Source organism: Stegodyphus dumicola, chromosome 6, assembly GCF_044657685.1.
Source record: "Stegodyphus dumicola isolate Sdum_Otavi_A_Nest chromosome 6, ASM4465768v1".
NCBI lineage: Eukaryota > Metazoa > Arthropoda > Arachnida > Araneae > Eresidae > Stegodyphus > Stegodyphus dumicola.
In genome coordinates this window covers 199,196,373-199,210,780 of record NC_140773.1, presented here as the reverse complement: position 1 = coordinate 199,210,780, position 14,408 = coordinate 199,196,373, and positions in this window count along the sequence as shown.

The window sequence follows — 14,408 nt, the reverse complement described above, 5'->3', positions numbered from 1 at the left end:
ATTTTACATTTATTTAGCAGCATACACAAGCAAAAAATATGTGCACTAAATTTCTTAATGATACGTCATTATACTGCAAGAATTAGTTGCAGGAGTATGTTAGAGAAAATTGCCTAAAATTTGAAATGATTATTAACTCATAATAAATGCATTTAAAGGGAAGAAGCAACATTAAATGATATGAATAACATTAAAATAAAGTTAATTACTTAAAAATTGAATTACAACAACCAACAATATTTTGGAGGATATAGTTAGTTATATTAAATGGTTAGCCTAGATGACTGCTTACTATTTGTTTATTTTACTGCAAAATGACAAATAAAGCATTTATTAAGATAAAAAAGTGTTAAAAGATTTTGTGGGAAAATCCTAGTATACAGTACATCCTTGGCACGATTTTGAAAATTGTCGGCAACACCAAAGTGACCCGTTTGCTGCTCATTATAATGTTGCCAAATCCTGTGTGTACTGTATACTCAACTTTGTTTTATACGAGAATGCAAAAGGCATTTTCTTTTGTTCAACACGCACTGCAAATATGCACACGAATTTCTCGATGTTACTGGAAACCAAAGTTGGTGCAAACTTGCTTTGCCTTTCTATAAGACAATCTGATTGGAGCTTCAAAAACTGGCTCTACATCAGCTGCCTGAATGACGCTCATGCAATACATAATTCGTCAAGAAAAGTGATTACTCCCAACATTGGTGTAAAAATCATTTTTTGGGGCGGAATTCCCCGACTTTTCCAGATTTTGATTAAAATATTTAAATTCCCTGACTTTTTTAGTTAATTTTCGAATTCCCTGACTTTTTCCAGTTTTCCAGGTAGTGTGGCACCCTGTATTCAGTTAATATCATCAAAGTGGTATAAGAATGAATTTTTTTAAACTGAAGTAAAGTCACAAAAGAAAACATAAAAGTCACCCAATAAGTTTAAAAAAATAGAACGTTGAAGTATGCTGCTTCATAAAAATAAATCAAGCATTTATTCAAATATGTGTATAAGGGTCAAGATGCAGCTAAAGTTGTTCTGGAAGAATCTGGAGATAGAACCTGAATGTGGGATGAGATCAAATGCTTCTTAAATGAAAGATATGTGTCTGCCTCTGAAGCAGTGTGGAAGCTGTTTGAAAAGAGGATGCATTCAGAGTCACACTACCAGTTCATACTACCAATTCATTTGGAAAACCTGCAGCCTGTCTATTTTGCTGAATCAGAAGAAAGGAATGCTTTGCAGAGAGCTGCTGAGAAAAATATTATGCTTACCGGATGGTTTGAACTGAACAGGACAGTTCTCAAAGCAATCATTACCAGCTCTCTGCAAAACATTTCTTTCTTCTGATTGAGATAAATAGACAGGCTGCAAGTTTTCCAAATGAACTAGTAGTGTGACTTTGAATGCATTCTCTTTTCAAACAGCTTCCACACTGCTTCAGAGGCAGACACATATCTTGCATTTCTGAACCATTTGATCTCCTCCCACATTAAATACTATCTCCAGATTCTTCCAGAACAACTTTAGCTGCATCACGACCCTTATACCCACATTTGAACAAATACTTAACTGATTTTATGGAGCTGCATACCTCAATGGGCATTATATATATATTTTTTTTTATAAATACGGATTGCAAAGAACAACCCATTTGTTATCAATGACATTACTATAAATTTGTCAGATGTAAAAAAAATGTTGCTAATTATGGAATTAAGTTCCCAATGGCTTGGTTTTGATTTTAGTCAATCATTTAAAACTAGACTTAAACTTGAATTGGCGTAGATTGAGCTACACCAGATCTGATTTGAGGACAATCAGGCGTAGGTTCATCTTCTTTATGATTTTGCAGAAATTTAAATCTCACATTGGCATGCTGTCTTCCAATTTCATTAAGTCAACCAAGATCAAAGGAACCTGTTTTTTATATGAAGATCTGATGATAGTTTAATAAGTTCGAATATGTCAGTCGCTTTCTCAAACAAATTCAAGCACATCATGCGATAAACTTTGTGAAGATAATTATGACAAAATTAATTGAATTTACTGAAAATGCCGAGATGAAGGATGTCCGAGTATTCAGATTAGGGGTACAGAATTAGTCAAATTATTTCCAGAAACATTATGTTCATTATGCAAACAACAGTTTATAAGTGAACTTGATTAACACTTGGAGACATTCCACTAGTAAATTAAAATGCTGTGAAAATATTTATATATTTCTAGCTACATTTATATTAAATTATAAATATAATAAAATATAAATCCATTGTTGTTTCAAAAGATATCTTTTTCATCATTTAATGTTATCAAAATAGCTGTGATTAAATTAAACAGTGCCTACTATATCACATTTTGTATGTTTTACTAAAATGTATATGTAACTTCAGCACATTTTCATTCGATGAACAAGCAGAATTAAAGAAACTAACTTTTTTTTTTTTTTACTTTTCAAAAATTATACTACCAGCACCTGGTATATGAATACTATAAAAAATAAATTTGAACACGTCGTAAAGCTGTGTTCATGAATGCAACAGATGCTAAAAATCAATGCTAAAATGCAACAGATGCTGATCTATTCACATGTAATAAGACACAATGAAATGTTAAAAAATTAAATACATTTTCGATTATGATTCTACTTTAGACTACTACATGATAAAAATGTGCATAATTAGTTATTAAAATGCATACTTAATTATTAAAAATTCAACATACTCTTTACATTCTTATTACTGTGCTGATATTCAATATAAAAAAATTTGATACAACTCAATAGAATATGTTCTACAAACTATTAAAAATTCCTTCAGTTGTTATGCCTAGTATCAGAAGAGACTTTTTTTTTTAAAGCTAGTTTTTCTTTAATATTTTTTAAAGTATCTATTTATTTATTCTAATGTAAACATTAAAGAGAAACTATTTAATTCAAAATCAGTTCACTGTTTCTCTTTAATTATTTTTAAACATATTTATTTATTCTTTATACCATGTCAATGTATAAGAGTAAGGTTTAAATTTTTATATTGCCAAACACAAATTCCCTTCGAGGATCTGGCCCCCACACCCTAAACTTTCCAGAAGGCCATAAGTAACTGATATTTCCTTGATCCTAATTCCAAAATGGCTCTCTTACTTTACACCTTGACTTTTTTTCTTCCAATACTTTTATTAACTTAATTGTCTGACACATTTCAAGATAAGTGTCTATCATAATATTGTTAATGTTACCTGAAATAATATGAAGTGGATCTGGTTTTAAAACTAGAATTATAATGGAATAATGATTTTCTTTCCATTTTCCAAATAAAAGTATATGCAGTAGTAAAATATTTTCAATTTTTTAACAGTTCAGTGAATAATGGGAGTTTCATGAAAGAAAAAATATAGTTTTATAAATTCCCTGAGTGAGTGTAATAGTAAAAACAGTGCAGTGATGCATTCACAGTATTTGAATTAAAGGAATTATGACAAAGGAAAATATATGTATTTGAAGTATATACTCAGAATAAATATTTTCTTAGCACCCAAAATTTTTTTTTATTTGTACTCTCAATGAACACACAAATAATGCATTGCGTATCATTATTTTACAAGTAATGGGTCGGTAAGGAGGGATTAATTAACCAACTAACAACAAAAAAGGGAGAGGAGTATGTTTTTACATTTACACCTTTAATAAGAAACTAGCAGTTATTTAAGGAATTATCAAAATAATACCCAGCAAATATAATAAAATAAAAAATAAGGAAATAAATGGAAGAAAGTATATATTAATAAAGCAAGGTAACATTCCTTTAGTTAATCAAACTAATTAACACATATTGCTTTTATAATATTAGTTTCTTATACAGAGCATTAATTCATCGATTGCCAATATTTGCATACATGCCCACCAATCCATTAAAAGCAAAAAGTATAAATAGGAATTTAAATAATAGTAAGATTACATAGCAAAAAGTAAACAAACAAGATAACAACCTATAACAAATGCATGCATATTTTAAAACAAGTTTTGATTATAAGGTAATAGAAAGCAAATTTTTACAAAAATTCCCTTTACTCTTCTTTCAGCATGGTTTATAATAAATTCCACAGCAAATAACAAAAGCAAAATTAGCTTAAAATACATTAAATACTTAAAATTGTGAATTGACAAATACATAAAAATTCCTACTAATATGCAAATCAGAAGATAAACAAAAAAATTACAAAAATGCAAAACTATAAAAAAGTGGGACAAAATATATTGAAGAAAAGAACACCAAATTATGTAAAACAAACAAATGAAGAATAAGATAACAATTTTAAGATTTAGATGCAGAAATATTCTATAACATGGTGCTGAGTTTTGTATTTATAAATACTACCTGATGACCTACTATAAATTATATAAAAATGCAAATGAAATTATTGAACAAAATTATAAAAAAAATATTACCATTATAATGATTATTTCTAACAATGGCAAATGCATGAAAATTCATTTTTGCTCATAAACTTTGTTATGAAGGAAAAATGATTGGCAATAAAACACATTTACAAACAAAATAATCTGAGGGCAACTACTTAAGCTTTACTATTATCATTACAAACAACCATAAAAGTGATTTCAGAGCATTCTAGGACAGCAGCTCTTAAATTTTGTTGCCAGTGCTTTTACCATCAACAATTTCCTTTTGTTTAATACAATAGAAAATAAATATTTTCCTGCATACTAGCTTATTAGAATCTATAGTTTCTCCAAAAATTAGCTTTGTAATAAAAAAAGTCACAATATTATTTTTATGGAGCATAACATGCACTCATTACAGTTTGCTATGAGAAAGTGTTATTTCTTTGGTACTAAATGTGATTCAATGACTGAATCACATTTAGTACCTAAGAAAGCATCTGATTCAATGACTGAAGTGTGTTCAACATCCATCAGGCTTTGATAACTACTTTTTATATATGCATGGTTTAAAAAATCCTAATAAATCTAAAATTATGATAATTAAAAGAAAGCATGTCAGCTATAAAAACAAACAATTGTACTTGGTTAATACCTTACTCGAAATAGTGAATGAAATTAAATATTTAGGCTTTATTCTTGATCATAAATTTTGCTGGAAAAATCATATTATGTATTTATCTAATAAGTGTGAAAATATATTTAGAGGCTTAAACGTGTCTCTTGCAATACTTTTGGTTTAAAATCTAATGTTATTGATATGATTTATAAACAGGGTATTGCCCTCTTCATTTGCTATGTTTCTAGAGTATGAGGAACAGCTTTAGATAATTTCCCATATCCTTCGTAGAATTCAAAGAAAAATTAAACTGAGAGTTCTGTGTGCCACAGAACAGTTAGCTATGAAGCCTGTTTCACAATTTTGGGGTTTCCTCTGTTGATCTTCATGTTTTAAATGACAAAAAATTTAAAGATACCATCAGAAAATTTATTTTCGATACCAAGGTGTTTGAAGATCTTCCTCACCCTGCTGATTGTTTGCCAATTCAAACTATCATTTATGAAATTCCGTTAATGATAATCTCCCAGTTCTGTGTTACACAGATGACAGTAAAATTAATAATTGAGTTGGGTTAGCTACTCAATTATTAATTTTTCATCATGATTCTGAATTGTAATACAAGCTCTTTAGAATTTTTCAATGAATGCAGTGTTTTCCAAGCCATATTGCTGTGCATTAGTAAGTCAATTAAGTGGATATCTAATAAATGTTCATTAAGTGCTAAATTTCTTATTTGGACAGATTCTCTTATGAATAGATTCTCTTTTAATAAATTGTCACTTCTCACGCCATTCTTAAAGACCTTAATAATAAAGCTGTTAATGTGATCTTTTCTCATGCATGTGGCCACACTGGCAATCTAGAAAATGAAAGGGCTAACTTAGTTGGCAAAACAAACTACAAATCTTCAAATTAATACTCCAATGATACAGCTTAAGTCTTTCTACAAGAAGAAAAGTAGGGATGAGACAATACTCAAGTGAAATGAATTATACAGAAATTCTACTATTGCCTCTTTGACTAAATTATTTTTTCCTCCCATTCCTCACAGATTGAATAATAAAACTTTTTTCTGAAATTTTGAAATTACTAAATTTGTAACTGGACATGGTACTTTCAACTCATATCTGAAGAGATTTGGGTTATATAATACAGACTTGTGTTCCCACAGCTTCGGTGTGTGTGTGTGTGTGTGTGGGGGGGGTTACAAAATGTTGAACATTTGTTGTTTTGTTGTTCAAAGCTTACAGAAGGAAAAGTTAAACTCTGTGAAACTTACATTCCCCCACCCTCTTCATGTATTTGTTCAAAACAAAATGGCATTCTCTTTTGTCTGTATATTTATCTCTCACATGTCATGTGTGAATTTGTAAGTTTATTTTATTTTGTGTTGTGTTGTATTTATTTGCTTTTTTCACTTACCTCTACCTCTGTAAGCCTTGTGTCATACCACGTGGTGCACAAGGAACTTAAATATTCAATAATAAAAAAATAATAATAAAAAAAGAGTTTAAAAAAGTTCTTTTATTTGAATATATGGGCAGAAGAGAAATAACTTCTGCCAGTAGCTTTTTCTGTCAGTTCTGTGCAGGCTTTCAACAAAAAGTCAGGAATGCTATTTTGCTTGAAATTTCAAGGGATAACTATTTTTTTATCAAGTTCTACAGTTTGATAATGTTCTAAAGAAATTACAATTTTAGTTTCATAGTTTTTTTTTTTTTTTTTTTTCAAATATCTTTTTAATGAAATAAAATAACAAGTCTCTAATTTGGAAAACCACCGACAGATCTCGGATTATTAACTCTAAAAGTCTTGGGGCTCCAAGGACCCCAATTTAAGAATTGCTGTCCTACAGGAAAATTAATGAATATAAGATCTACATTCTATATTTACTTCTAATCAGTATATCTAAGAATACAAGCATATAGTCATATACTAATAATAGAGATATATGATTTAAATGTTTTGCTTTATTCTAGAGAATTCTCTTTTGAGCCAATCTAAATTCATGGAATGATTCTTTTTCTATTTATATGGCCACACTTAATGCTAAAAAAATAACTTATTTGCAATAGAAAGACACAAACTATAAAATATAGTGTTATACTTAAAATTCAGTATAAGCAAATTAAAGATAAGACAACTCAATAACTGACAAAGCAATCTTAAACATTACTCCAGCTTTTTCAGACGAGTACATATGAACTAATCATGTACATCAAATGATTCATGTTTTTTATGAACTTTATTTTCATGATTATGTAGTGCGCCTTGATATTTAAAACTAACACCACATAAACGACAAACAAAACGTCTTTCACCTGTATGTTTTACCACATGACGATCTAATGTAGATTTGAAATCAAATGCTTTACAACAATGAGGACAAAAATACACACGTCTTTGCTCAGGTATTCTTGAATCTCTTGAGGTAGGAAGTACAATGCTATGTGGTACATCTGCATTTTTCTGCATATTATTTGAAATTACGTGTTCAGTAGAAGGATGAATTTGCAAAGAATCTTTCCCTAAACCTAAAGAAATTAGAAAACAAAAATTATAAATAATGAAGTATTTAATGCTTGCATTGTCTTTTTCTTTGGGGGCAGAGACTCTAGCTGATAACTATTTATAATTTAAAGAATAATAATTTATACAATATGACCTTTGGGTTTCAGTTCATATTCCGTATCTTCTCATAAAAATTAAACCCTGCAAATCTAAACTTCTGAGTGGCATGGCTTTTTGGATCTGCTCATGAAGACCTGTACTTAAACAACTTCTACTATTAGTTAAATTTTTACAATTACTTGTTTTACTCCCTATTTTCATAAACTTTCATCATTAAAATGATGTTCACATTATTAATGAAAGTAAGCTAGCAATACTTTAAAATATAATCTAATACATCAAGTGACAAAAAATCTCAGAATAAAAAGCACCCTGCCACTCAGGAGGTTAAATAAACAGAAGAAAGAAATTAATATATTTAATTACTGAATACATAATGTGTATGTGTGTGCATATATATATCTAATTTTAGCCTATTATTATGTTTATATAATATATATATATATATATATAAACATAATAATAGGCTAAAAATGGGAAAAAAATTAAACTTGTCCTGCACTTTATCTGCAGGATTAAAGTAGAATAAACTTAAAACATCTAAAGTTAATATTAAATTAGAATCAGAGCAAAGCAATTCCTTAACAATACAGTCAAAAGTCGTTAATTCGGACACCCATAATCCGGAATGATCTATAATCCGGACCTCAAAGCTACAAACTTTCTGCGCATGCGCGTAAGACCTTTACCGCTGCGAATTTGCGTATGCGCGTGCGCAAAATACGTTTACGAATGCGCGTTTAATGTATAACGGACGGGATAAGCTAAGCTAAAATTATCTATTTCAGTTAATGTTGCAGATTGCGTTGTTCCTTAATCTTCGAATTGGATCCGGATAATTATTTTTTGCGGACTGTTAGAGCAATTTTATAAAAGTAAGCTTGAACTTTCGATTATGTCAAATAGAATTTCTGATATATATTTACTAATATGTAAAGGATATACAAAGCGAAAGTATTCTTCAGAGTCCATTAAACAAAAAGTAGAATTGCTGCAAAAAATGGATAAAGGCATATCCTTTGTTTATGTAAACTTTAACGTTTGTTTATCTAAACATTGTTTATCTTTAACACCGGGCGGCGTGCAATGAATTGGAAGTTGATCCAGCACTATCCTTATCTTAAGAGCAGATGTTTTTATTTTATTTGGCTTATAATTGCTTACTCAATGTAGTATTTCATCTCGATGTTTCTTTGATATGATTTAAATCAAATGCCTCGTTATTATAATTCGCTTCGGATAGTGAAGAAAGTGATAGAGGTTATTGAAAACGAAAAAATTTCGATTGACAAATTAGTCGGTATTCTTGACACAGCAATTATAGGACTTGAACAGCGGAACTTTGTAACTGAACACGAAATTATGTCTGTTTATAGAATTAAAGAGAATGTATTATCACATAAAAAACGAAGCAACTTAAACAACTTACATTGAAAGAAATGTTTAATAAAGTAAACAAATAAATATTAAGCTTTTTTTTTTGTAAATTTTGATACCCTTTAGATCATAATTGTTCTTTATTTCGTAAATTACGGTTTCATATTTTTAATTTTATAATTTCTGCATGCCATTTTACCAGATTTAAACTGATGATCTATAATCCGGAAAAATCGATAATCCGGAATCGCCGAAGTCCCAACGAGTCCGGATTAACGACTTTTGACTGTATTAATAATTGAAACTGTGTATTAGAGGTTTAACACAGTATCTAAAAATATTAAAAATTAAAATAAGAATTCATAGTAGAACAAGTATAGTATTCATAGTATATTTTTCGAGTTTATTCTTCTATGAATGCTTATTATAATTCTGATTTGTTTAGATATTGTGTTAAACCTTTTATACATAGTTGCAATTATTCATATTGTTGAGGAATTGCCTTGCTCTGATTCCAATTTAATATTAACTTTAAATGCTTCAGGTTTATATACATAGGTATACAAATATATATATTATTTGTAAACTTGTAGTAAGACAACATGAATTAGAGAGGCCTTAATGGTCAAGAATTTTGTGCATTGAGTTGCAAAAATTTTTAGAAATAAGAGGAACATTTAAAAGCTTATGCTAAAAAATTCATTTGACTCTATAGTTCCTTAGCAAAAATGTAAAATCATTCAACATCTAGACACAATAATAAAGTAGTAAAAGCAATCTCTTAAAAACTAAATGTTAAAATTACAAGTCGAAATAACTTGGACTTTGACAAAATCAAAAGGGCGGTAGAAAAAATTAATAAATTTGTACACTTAATATATATATATATATATATAAACAAATGAAAAAATTATGTAAAAAAGGTTCTCAAAACAATATATTTTTACCTCTTTTTCTACATCTTACTTTTCCAACTCATTGCAGATTATATTAGATTTCACTAACTTAATTTTTATAAATTTGATTGAAGTTTGACATTCTAGTCCGCTCTTAGTTATTAGTTTTAATTTAAATTAATTAAATAATTATTTTATACACATATATTCAAATATTAGTAAAATATCATAAAATATTACTGAGATCATTTGTGTCTTAAAAAAAAGAAAAGAAAATCATAAATCTAGACTAAAAAATTTATTTTGCAACTTTAGAATTGCTCAAATAAGTGATATTTGAACTTTCAAGTGTTAGAAATGCAATCAAAAGTATTGTTTTCTCTAAGATTGGTAAAATTAAATATACCAGTACAACAAATTGAAAAACTGACACATTTTTTATGTATGAATCTCTCTAGATGGTAAATTATTGTTAAAATAATAGACTTAATTTATTTATGCGATAAAAATTAAAGATATGCAAAAATAATAAAATAAAAGCGAAATTCGGTTTTTATACATTTATTATAAATCAAGTGCATTCAATATTTTAACACACCAAACAGTTTCTTTACAAAATCTGTCATCAAACTTGAAACAACAGAATGTGAAATTTTGAAAGCAATCAAATGGGTTATCAACTGTTTAAACAAATTCTGACAGACACATAATTAAATATGGAAAAAGTTCTATTTTAACTGACAGCAACTTGCTTTCATCCTTTATCTTTGGTTGAAAGCTCAAAGAAAAATGCATATTGAACAAGTTATTTTGCTCATAGATATAATGAATTCATATAAATTTTTCACATGCACAATTAATATACAAATTAGTCCATATATTTACTATTATATTTTTAACCATCTTTGCTGACAATCCACTTGTAAGCAAATCTCATTTTCAAATCATTTATACTGAAAGTAGCACACATTTTAAAATCTGATTTAAAGATCTAATAGTTACTCCCTCTCCCATTTTTTGTGAGCTAAAAATTTATTAATTAGCATAATAAATTATGAAGTTAGAATTTTATTTTACACTGAAAATATACAATAATAGGAACATTAAAAAAGCACAGTACAGGGCAGATGATATATATTTTTTTAAAGTTATTTTCTTAGTATCGAATGTAAATACAGTACAAAGTTTAAAATCCAGATGACCAATATCCAAGCAGGTATGCCAAAAATGTAATAACTGATTACAAAAAATGAGACTAATTGAGATTTAACTAATTGACTAAAACACCTCCAGGCTAAGGAGTGGAACTGTAGCCAGTTACTTTTATCTTTTAAGCAACAAAACATTACTAATTTTTTTCTATTTTTCAAAACTGTAACAGAAATACTATTTGCACTACAACACATTACCTCAACTTTCACAATACAGTCAAAAGACTTTAATCCGGACTCGTCAGTACTTCGGCGATTTCCGATTATCGGTTTTTCCGGATTATAGATCATCAGTTTAAATCTGGTAAGATGGCATGCAGAAATTATAAAATTAAAAATATGAAACCGTAATTTATGAAATAAAGAGCAATTATGATCTAAAGGGTATCAAAATTTACAAAAAAAAAAAAAAAAAAAAAAAAAAAAAAAAAAGCTTTATATTTATTTGTTTACTATATTAACCCGCGGGAAGGCGCGTGAGTTTTGATATACGTATGTATGTACAGACATCATCAAGAAAAATCTCTTCTGCATCCATTTGAAATGCATTTTACAACCTGTTTTTGGAAAAAGTCCTTTATTCTGCCCATACATACAGATGTCATGCCAAAACATCATTTAAATGTATTCGAGAGTGGTCAAAATGGATATTTTCTTTGAAATATGATACCCAAAATTTTTCCCAATTACAATATTTCCCTTACTTTGTAAAAAGGAAGTAAAAAGCAACATTCAAAATTTTATTAGGCACTGCATTTATCATGTTTTTTAAAAACAGATTCAGCGGTAGCCAATCAGTTCTAAAAATTGAATGCAAATTTAGAATAAAATTTCCAGTTAATTAGATCTTGAAAGTCCACAGACAAATTATAATTTCTATCCACCAGCATTATTTTGCATCTGAACCAATACAACTCTAAACATATCCTCTCTTTTAACCTCAGCAACACAAATCAAGATTTCCCTGCTAATAAAAACCACCATGGATACATAAATCACATAAGAGTCTTACAAACAATATCTGTGATTCTTGGCTATCTTTCTCATATTTCTATATAGATTATGAAATCATCGTATCAACAATTAAGTGTATTTTTTATTCATACTGCCTTATTGAATACTATTCAAATGTTAAAACCATATCTTTCAGTCTTTCAATCTTTATTGCCACCTTTGAAATAAGAAACATCAGGAAGTTCTTTTGCAAACTGGGAAGTTTGGGGATGTGTTTCATGTGTGCAGCAACACCATTTCAAAAGACCTCCAAACTATCTTAAATTCATTTTATAACACAATCTAAACTTTATGTTCTTTGGCTAATTTCATTTAATAATTTTCTTATAGTTTACTGAGAAAATCCTGAACAGGAAATAAAACCTTTTATTTATCAAAATGTTTCTAATAAAATTAACAATTAATATGTGTTCTAATGTGTTAATAAACTTAATGTACCATATGCTGATGTGAAATAAAATTAAATATAAATAATAACTGATTAAAGTTTGGATGTCAGCAGTAGATTCAAACAATTCAGATCAAATAAATTTTAATGAGAAAAATTATGCTGAAAATCATTTGGGGGTGGGGAATGGAATTTGCATAACTGAATTAATTCAGTAAATTTCATTTGCTGCAGGAAGACATTTTCCTCAAAAAAAGGTTAAAATTTTAAAAACTGTTAGATTCAGTGGTTTACTGGAAGACAGGGAAAGGGGATGATAAAGCAGAATTGGCAACTATTTAAGTTATATCTCTACTTGAGCAAAGATACAAAACGAAGTTTAAAAGGCAGTTTTTGCAAATAAGCACTTAATATTCACAGATATTTAAAATGCACAAATTAGTTATAAAAATTTGACGGACTTCCATAAAAAATACTTATATTGTCAATGGGACACACTACTTCACAGAATGCCTTCAAAAGGTCCTTATTACAAAAAATATAAAGAACATGTTAAACAACTGCAAAGTAACTCACATAATTAAAAAATAAAAGTGTATCTTTTTTAGTTATAATGTGTCATAGAATGAGCAAATGCACTGTATTTTCGATTAAAGCTCTTTCCACAATGATTACATTTGTATGGCCTTTCAGCACTATGAACAGATTTATGCTGTCCTAATGCACCTTTTTGCTTAAATCGCTTTCCACAGATATCACATGCATAAGGTCTTTCCCCTGTGTGAATATTACAATGATATGCCAAAGATGTTCTACTTCGAAATGCTTTGTTGCATATTTGACACATAAATGGTCCAGATTTATAAATGGATGAATCTTGAGAGAAAACATAAGCATTCTTTGCATACGGAAAACTATGCTGAGAAACACATGAAGCAAAGCCTAAAAGAAAATTTTGAAATAAGATTATAAAAAAGAATTTTGCATTAAATACAAAAAACATACAATATGTAAAACACATACACAAGATGAACAGGGAAACTCGTATATCTCCAAACAACTGCTTAACAGTCAACTATACTAATGACTGTGATGTATAGCTATAATAAAAGGAACACACTCTACAAAATGAGGGCAATTAAGCACTTCTATCAGCAAAATTCAAAATTTAGTGATCTTATTTGAACAAAAAAAGTCAATCATAAAATTGTGCAGCATCATTATTTACATATAAAAAGATATATAGTGCACATGAATTGAATAAATTGTTGCCGGTGCAGCCTAAAATATCCAAAACCAAAGTGTGACATATTATTCAGTCATGCAAAAGTAGAATTACAGTTGTCTGAATTTCTCAAAAAATAGGTTAAAAAAAAGTGTTCAAAAAGATATGCAAATTACAACATCCATTAGATTTCCAAGCCTCATCCACGAGCAGAAATTATCATTAAACTAGTTTGACAACTCACAGAAACTAAGTACTGTAAATTATCCTTATTTCAATTTTTTTATAAGAGATTAATCATTTTAGTGTATCCACAACAGAGTATTGAAGACCAGAGTGCACACAGACACTACAAATGTGCAACAAACATAAAATATAACTTCAGAAAATATTAAAAGAACATGCTAAATATGAATCATACACTTTCAGAAACATACAAAAATACAAGCATATACATAAGATCGCCATATTATTACAAGAATATATAATACAAAATATACATACACAATTAATTTTTTCATAGAGAAAAGTATATTTCTTGCAATCATCATTTGTTACGTGGAGCCAAAAGATCAGAATAAAACCAATTCAAATAAAGGACTTGCAGCACATAGTTTTTGAACTTTGAGAGTGACATATTAAGAAAAA